This window comes from Acomys minous (assembly GCF_964271855.1).
Source record: "Acomys minous genome assembly, chromosome: 10".
NCBI lineage: Eukaryota > Metazoa > Chordata > Mammalia > Rodentia > Muridae > Acomys > Acomys minous.
In genome coordinates this window covers 113,744,831-113,754,403 of record NC_140491.1, presented here as the reverse complement: position 1 = coordinate 113,754,403, position 9,573 = coordinate 113,744,831, and positions in this window count along the sequence as shown.

Below are 9,573 nucleotides of genomic sequence, written 5' to 3'. Positions count from 1 at the left end.
TCTATCACCTCCTGAGCTAAAGGTTCCATTACCACATGAAGAGTTTTCCTGTTTTTTCCATTCCTACATAGAGAGACAGTTGCTACACCTTGACAGTTTATGTATTTAAGTTTTCTTTTAATGCATCCATTTGCATTCATATAGCAAGGGTTGAAAGGCTCTCTGCTTTTAACCATAATTTCTTCTTTCCAAAATAAAATGTTTAAGAGTTAAAACTGAAGTGGATTTTTGTTGCACCATCAAGATCTAAGCTGTTTGGTCTGTGGAACAATAAAATAAAAGAAAGAACCAGAAGGCATGATCCTGGCCCTGCAAATTTTGAACAATAGCTCAAGTTAACAAAATCCTGGAGTCAGTTATGCAGCAAACTATAAATCAATAGAAAAAGAATCATAAGCGGGAAGAACATAATTGATTGAGAGGGTCTTAGAAACCATGATTTGACTCATCAGACAGAAATAGGCCAATCAAAGAAAGGTGTGTCAAACTCACATAGCCACATGATACTCTAAAATGAATAAATTGTATTTATTCATTTGTTCTAAGCTTCTTAAAATGTTTCCACTTTTGTGATCTCTTTTTGTCTGAGAAACATTTACCTGAGCCTGGGCATATACAATAGGCAAACAATCAAACATTTACTGATATTAGATCATGGGAAGATATAGCAGAGAATAGTTTCTGTAAATATAAAATTTCATAACTTACCACACCCAGAAGTAAATTAACATACTGATGAATTAGATATCCTTGTTCACTTTTACGTAAAAGAAATATTGGCTGACTACGTGACATTTCAGGACACAGAGCATCTTCGATGTGTCTCAGAGTTACTATTTTGATCTGATAATCATTAATACTGAGAAAATCACTTTGCAAAAATACATATTAAAATATGGCAGAAGTATGTCAAAGGCGCTTCTGGAAACTTAGGATGTACAGCATCTCTACACATCTCCTGGTTACATGTGTTTAATTCTCTACTCTTTGGCTCCTTGGCTCCTTGGCTCCTTGTGATACCTGTGGATCGATCACTGGTTCTCAAGCTCCTGGTGCTGCAGCTCTTTACTAGCTCTAGATCACTGGTTTCAACCTTCTAATTCTTTAGTCCGGTTCCTCGTGTTGTGGTGCTACCAACCATAAAATCATTTCTGCTGCTACTTCACAACTCTAATTTTATTACTGTCATGAGTCTGTCATGTGTCTGTATTTTCTGATGGTCTTAAATGACCCCTGTGAAAATTTGATGCCAAGTGATCAGGACACACATTTTGAGAATCACTGCTTTAGATTCTATGGGCTGGCTCAATGCATGATTCTAGCCAAATTGATGAGACACAGAAGATCACAAAAAGAGTTCAAAACTTCTGCTAAACTTTCCTTATTGATATACCATGACAGCAACCTGACACTGGGCATTAGAGAAAATCTTAACCTTTTATGGCATAGGTCAGTTTGCATCAGATTTCTCAGTACCTCACATCAACACCAGAGCTCCAAGAATTCCAATAACACCAAGGACAGAAAAATCAGGAAAGGAAAGTTCTTGTCACGTAGAATGATTGAGCAATCCAAGGTCAGGTCTCCAGGCTGGATGGTGCACAAGTTCATGGCCTGCAGACCAGCTGGGCATCAGAACACAAACTCTTCAGATCAGATAGAAGCCTCTCCTGCCAGCCTCAGCAGAATTATCTTATAATTCAGGATTATAGAAAACACTACAAACAAAAGCAGAATTATAATGTTCATGGAAAGCAAAAGGAGAAGAAATATTTGTGTCAGGCACATGGCTGACCACTAGTGAAAGTAATTGAATTTAATTCTTAAATTTCCATATGTGGAATCTGGACAGAAAATGGCAGAACACAAAACTTGGTTAACAGAGAATCAGATGGATCCTTGCTAACAATGAGAGCAAATGAAAACAAAATCAAAATTAGCAAGTGTTTTAAACGATTTCAAAAGGTGTAAAGTTTACAAGAATCCCCACTTTTTTTTTTAAAGATTGTAAGGTCTTTTCTCTGTAATGAAAGCAAGAAATTGCAAAGGTTTTACCTTTACAAGCTTCCAAAGTAGGCATGAGAGATGTCAGAAATCTCAAATATAATGGCTTTTGTTTATAAACATAAGTTCTAGCGTAGTTCCTTCCTCAGCCTTGCTATGTACTTACATAGTTGTTAAAATGTGCCCTAGGCCAGCAGGCAAATGCAAGCAAAGAGATGTAGGCAGTCTCCACAAGCTTACAAAGGTCTGGTCTACACTAACACATCTAGAAATCTTATCTCCTAAGCTCTATTGCCACATCTAGGTAGGCATATTTCTACTGTTGTCATGATAAGTGAGCTGAGGGAAGGTAAATTTTCAATATTTTTCATAGACTGGAGGTTTCTATGTTTTAAGAAGAACTTGATAGAACGTGTCACGTGGTCCCTTGCTTTAATCTATGTGTGTGTAAAGAACAGGCTGGAAGCTTATGGCACCAGTCACAAGGATGGCAACTATCTCACCCTTCTGTGTCTGTAGTCTACTAAACCTTCCCAGATGTCACAATCAACACGCATGCTTGTTAAATTGGAGAAACTCTCAAACCACAGCAAACAGATGCTAAAACAGAAGGAAATTTTCTTTTGGGGCTGAAAGAAAGAAATTTCCAATTAAGAAATGCCTGGGCTCACTCATCTCCTGTCTAGTTGATTGAACTTTGAGATTTCCTTATGTCACACCTCAGAATTTTTAAAAAACCTATTTCTTTTTAACTATTTTTTTTATATACATACAAGCATTAATGTAAAATAAGCTCACTTTGTGTCCTTTTAAAATTACTTTGGCACTTTCAAAAAATGTAAAGGAATGTTTTCACGTAGCGGTTGTAGTTACTACTTTTTTTTTTCCTTTATTAATTTATTCTTGTTACATCTCAATGGTTATCCCATCCCTTGTATCCTCCCATTCTTCCCTCCCTCCCATTTTCCCCTTATTCCCCTCCCCTATGACTGTTCCTGAGGGGGATTACCTCCCCCTCTATATGATCATAGGGTATCAAGTCTCTTCTTGGTAACCTGCTGTCCTTCCTCTGAGTGCCACCAGGTCTCCCCCTCCAGGGGACATGGTCAAAGGTGAAGCACCAGAGTATGTGAGAAAGTAATATCCCACTCTCCACTCTACTGTGGAGAGTGTTCTGTCCATTGGCTAGATCTGGGTAGGGGTTTAAGGTTTACCGCCTGTATTGTCCTTGGCTGGTGCCTTAGTTTGAGCGGGACCCCTGGGCCCAAATCTGCCTATCATAATGTTCTACTTGTAGGCTTCTAGGACCCTCTGGATCCTTCTACTTTGCCATTCTCCCATGCTTCTCTCATCTAGAGTCCCACTAGAATGTCCTCCCCTCTGTCTCAGTTTCCTGGTAAGTGAAGGCTTTCGTGGGACATGCCCCTTGGGCTAATATGCAGATATAAGTGAGTATATACCATTTGAGTCTTTCTGCTTCCCTCAATAGAAGAATGGATAAAGAAACTGTGATACATATACACTATGGAATACTATTCAGCTATTAAAAACAAGGAATTCCCGAAATTTGTGGACAAATGGATTGAGCCAGAAATGATCATAATGAGTGAGTTAACCCAGAAGCAGAAAGACTCAAATGTAGTTACTACTTTTATCTTTATCCATCTGGTGTCAACTTTGCCTCTTAGCTTTCTCTCCATCAGTTGTCAACTTATACAGTACCTATCATCTGGCCAACTCGCCAGTGCACCACCATCCATCTATTCAGATACAATCACTACAAAATGCAAAGTAGATATAACCTTTGTGCAAGTACAGAACAGGTGTCACAACTTCAGTATCTGCCCTCCACCTGTGATCAAGTGCAATCCGAATCAGCTGAACTCTGTGGCGTCTTTCTAGGAAGATAGGACCATCTACCTGGCAGCAGATTCTGTGATAATTGTCCTCACTATTCCCCAAATGTTCCTTACATGCCTCACCACTCTACAAAGCTTTACATGCTGTTTATTCTCCCCAAATTACCACTAGCTAGAGGAGACACAGAGCAGGCTTTATCAGAGGCCAAAGTAACTGGTCCATGTGGACTCAAAAGCTAGCACACATCTCTCTATCTTAAGTTACTACTTTTGTTCTCTAAAGGCCCACAGCCATTTTTCACATAGACTATTTATTTCCTTAGATCAGGTTTAGAGACTTCTATTAGCTCCATGTCTCCATATGCACACGACTTCCTCCATAATCACCCTCCTGCAGCAAAGTGGCAAGTTATCCAAACAATGACTCAGCCCTTCCACCCAACGCTCCCTGTTTACATGTGAGCTGCTTCATTCTATGAGTTTTGATGAACGTACATGCCATGGCTCTATCATAGCATGATGCAGTGTCGTTCCCCTGCCTTCAAATTTCTTGTGCTCACCACTCTCTTTTGTTTATTTCTCCTTGTAGTCATTAATCACTGGTATTTTTGTTGTCTATGATTATGCCGTTTCCATATTGTTCTACAACTGTGTGGCACTCCAAAGAAGACAAAGTCCTAGATGATACCTAACTCGTCACACTGGTATATTCCAGTGAACCCTGGTTGATTTATCCACTCACTTGCTAAGTATCCTGATCGCTTCCAAGTTGGGTCAATAATGGATAATGCAGGTATCAGTTTTCATATGCAGATTCTTGTGTGGACACAAATTATAACTCATTTGGATAAATACCAAGGAACATGATTATTGGGTTTTATAATGAGAGTACAGTTCATTTTTTCAAAAACTGTTGAACTCTTTCACAAAATGCTGGCCCACTCCTGTTCCTCACTTCTCCCTAGCATTTACTGTCAGTGTTTTGGTTGCTGACCATCCTAACAAATGTGCCAATATCACCTCATTGTTTTAACTTCCAGTCATTCGTGGTGTGGTAGTCAACATCTTTTATGGGAGAAAAGAAAGGCATGACTTGACCGCCAGTCTACATATTGTGCTTCTAAATAAGAAGCCTGGCACACCATGTTCCTGAAATCACAACACTGAATTCTCAAGTAGCATGAGTAGCTGGCAGCTAGCTTGCAGACGAGTCTGCACTCTCCATCTTGCCTTTAAGGTGCCTTTTTGTAACTACATGGAGACTGTTATAATACAAGTGCTCACATCCAGGGTAATGTCATAACCAATCACAATGGATAGGCTTCTGCTATATAAGTGGTAGATCACATGCTAAATAAAGTGCATGTTATTTCCTGAAATTGTCTCCAGTGTTCTCTCTCTCTCTCTCTCTCTCTCTCTCTCTCTCTCTCTCTCTCTCTCTCTCTCTCTCTCTCTCTCTTCACCCTTTACAGACTCATGGGCATTGTGTCACAATGACAATCTTTCTATACACTCTTTTGCTATCTTTCTATACTATTCAGGAAGGTCTGTTCAGGCATCTTCCACATTCTTAACCATCTTATTCTTTTGCCTATCTTCAGATTTTATACATTCTTTATATCCTGCAGATAATGGTTCGTTATCTGACTGAGGCTGGTTGGAAGTTTTCTCTCAACCTGCCCTTGTGTTCTCATTGATTCTTAATTCAAAGATCATAGAGATTCTCTTCACCTTCACCCATCCACTCTCTCAATTCTTCTTTTGCGAATGGTGACTTTGGTGTTGCACCCAAAGGTCCTCCCCACAATCAAGATCTGTTAGCTGATCTCCTAACCTATTTTCTAGGACTTTCCTAGTTTTGTGGTGTACATTCACACCAGTGATCCATTTTGAGCTAATTTCTGTGAATGGTTTAAGGTTTGTATTAAGATTGCTTCTTATTTTCTGTTTGGCACCCGAAGCTATTTTTTTTTCTAGTAGCTGGGATTCTACCAATGCTGAACTCTCAAAATTCCTGATTTTTTTTCAATGTGAAATATCTTTCCTATCTTTGTCTCATGAAGTCATCTCTACTTTTCAAGAGGACATTGCTATAATAACCAAATTCACTGGTTACATCATACGTAAATATTTAAGAAGCCACAGCTGCTTGTCCTTTACTAGAGCATAATAGCGCGCATCTCAGGAAATGAGTGGTCAACACCCTGAATACCATCAAGGGTGAAAAAATAAGTCATTATGCTTGCCATATTTCTGGGTTGTATGTTGTATTTTTCCACTTCTAATCTGTCTTTCTCTTTTTTCAATGTTTTGTGAAAGGTGAGCATCAAAAAAAGGCTTACTGATTAAATTATGCCTGAAGAATTTCATAAAAGGGATTTGTTGTGTCACATATGGTTTGCAGGCTTTACATTTAAAATATATTTGTCAATATATACTCTATGAAAAGTTCAAATGCTTGCTCTCCTGTCTTTCTTTGCACTTCTTTAGGAATGCATGGTACACAAATAGGTCAGGGGAAAAAGCTCTTTTTGGTAACCATTTCCAACCACTTCCAACATGAAGAGGCCATGTGAAGAACAACTATTTCATTTCCAATACTACTAAAATTAAAGGGAGCAATTGCTAGGATTTGTAAGATGAAACAAAACCATTTCTTGTTTAAAGGTTTATTTAAAGGTGTGTGTGCGTGCGCGCGAGCATGCACACATGTCCCATGTGTCTGTGTGCAGCTATGTGGGGAAGCCAGATGAGGGTATCATATCCTTTGGAGCTGGAATTGCAGCTATTTCTGAGCGGCCTGGAATGGCTACCTGGATCTGAGCTCCAGTTATGATTGAATAAGTGCTCTTGGCTGCCTGTGGAGATAGATACCTGACCAACCCTAGAAAAGCTTCTTAAGAAATTAATTATAACCCCTATTATTGATGAAGACATAAAATCATGAGAAAAGATAAAATATAAGGAGAAAGTAAGAAATGGCTATTGGGATATAATTGAACCCTGAGAAGTGTAAAGAGGATGTTAAACTAAAAAGACCATGTAATTGGAGAACTGAGTGTTAGACCATGGACTTCATTTCTAGAAATTCCCAGTGACATCCGGGCCCATTAGTTTTGAATAAACAAAGTTCCACTGATGTTCCTCAGAGTCTTGAGTTTTAAGCTTCAATAAAAATATACCTTAATTGATTTTTGAAGATTTAGGAATATTTTTTTCAGACACTAACTTCAAATGCAACAAGGAGTAAGCATCATCATCCATTTGTTCCAGCACCAACTGCTCAGGCTCCCAGCAATGGTATCCAGTGGTTTTTATAAATACGTATAAGGCACTTCCTTTGCCCTTGATGCTAGTTAGGTGTTTTCTTACCATCTATAAAGGGAAGTACACAAAGTTATGGATCCTCAAATGGGTTTTTACAGAAGACTGAAAATGCAATGACCATCAGTGTGACTTCTCTTTCCTGTCAATGGTCTTCTTTGTCTAATCTTCTAACACATAAGTGTTTCCCAATGAAGAAAAGAAGAGTAACATACAAACACCAGCACATTGTTTCTTCTGACAAGTAAGACTGGTCTATCTTGAGATTTGGTACCAATATAAATGACTAACTAATACACATGATCTCAACCTCATTACAGAGTGGGGCTCCAGTTACACTTTTGTCCCCTTTAAAATTCTATTTAATTCCAAGTCTAGTACAAATATTTTTGCTATTCAATAATGCCTTTTTTTGTTTTACCTAGAAAAAAAAAAGAAATGATGATCCCATAGTTCTTGCTAAGAAAATGCTTAAGAGCAAAACTGCCATTTCTTTGTTATGTTCACCCATTGCTCTCTGTTTAAAAAAAAAAAAGTCTGCAGGCTAACTGTTTCCATTACAAGCCAAAAAAATACGATCACATCTGAAACTTCTGCCCAGACCTCCATTTGAGTCTGCTTTTCAAGAGTAAGATTACATTTTCATACCATCGAAGCAATAAATTTCTCCTCCAAATGACTTTGTATTCCAACAGCCATGGGGATGTTGTAGTTAGTAGGAAACCACAATGGCTGCTGATTCGGGGAGGGGACAACAGATTCAGAACTCTCGCTGCTTTTACATGAAATGAAGTCTTTTCCGTATCCTTTTATTCTCTGTGAACAAAGAGCCTTGATCTTTTTAATAGCAGTGACAAGAAACAATGAGACTGGTGAGGAGCCTCCAAAGACATGAGCAGAGCAGAGGACAGGGCTACTCACGGTGGAACTGAAGAAACAGTACAAGCAGTCAAGAATGCTGTAAGAACCATTCGCCACAGATGAGTGGAGAGTCAGGTCTGATTTTCACATGAACTCTGGTGCCCCATATTTGACCACGTCCCCTGGATGGGGAGGCCTGGAGGCACTCAGAGGAAAGATAGCAGGCTACCAAGAAGAGACTTGATAACCTATGAGCATATACAGGGGGAGGAGGTCCCCCTCAGTCACAGTCATAGGGGAGAGGAGTAAGGGGAAAATGGGAGGGAGGGAGGAATGGGAGGATACAAGAGATGGGATAACAATTTAGATATAATATGAATAAATTAATAAAATAATTTTTAAAAAGAACCATTGGGAGTGACGCAGCACTGTTTTCAACAGGCCCCTCAGGAACTCCTGCACAGAATGGTGTCCACACAGCTGTGGGTTACTGGAAAGAAACCTGAAATGAACAAGGGGCCCTCTGTAGGGTCACGTGCTGTTTAAACAACATTTACTAAAAACCTCCCGGTAGTGAAGCAACCTGGTGCGGAACAATACGTCACCATACTTTGAGGCTGATGTAAACTATCGGGAGCTTGTTCTCTTCTCTGCATAGTGAGAAAATAATTTTACAGTGATCTTCTAAGACTAAGAAGTGTGGCTCATTTATCTGGCTTGTAAAGCTATTGAGATCTTAACCTTACTAAGCAGATTTTTGCTTGAATTATACCCAAAATATATTTTTAAATGAATGTAAAGAGTCTCTGAATTGTTTTTGAAAACATCATGGGAATTATCAAATACAATTATAAGTCACAAGAAACATTATATTTTGTAATGATAGTTTGAGTAAATAAGATTCCATTTCTCTCTGTATCATCCATCTCTCTGTCTCTCTCTGTCTCTCTCTGTCTCTCTCTGTCTCTCTCTGTCTCTCTCTGTCTCTCTGTCTCTGTCTCTGTCTGTCTGTCTGTCTGTCTCTCTCTCTCTCTCTCTCTCTCTCTCTCTCTCTCTCTCTCTCTCTCTCTCTCTCTCTCTCACACACACACACACACACACACACACACACACACACATTACATATGTAGATGTATCATCCCCAAATTATTTTAATATTGATAATAGTAGATTTAAAATATATTATTTATCAGTAAAACTAAATCATTATATAAAACACCATGATTAAAGATAAATGCAACCTTACACTGTCATTTTGCAATAGAGGAGCCTGTTTAGTTTTTATTTTTCCTTTTGAATTTCAAGAAGGCCAGTATTTAGAAAAGTGTTGTAATAAAATAAGGATTAATAGTTATAGGGCAGCCTAGAAATAGTTGATGAGTATTGCTCCTTCAACAAGCCAGCACTTAGTACACACCTGTTGTGGACAACAGGCTGAGACTTCCAATGATTCCAGTGATTTAAGAGCTCCTTGTTTGAGGGGTGTGACTATACAGGCATGGAAGGAAGAGGCATGAGGACTGTA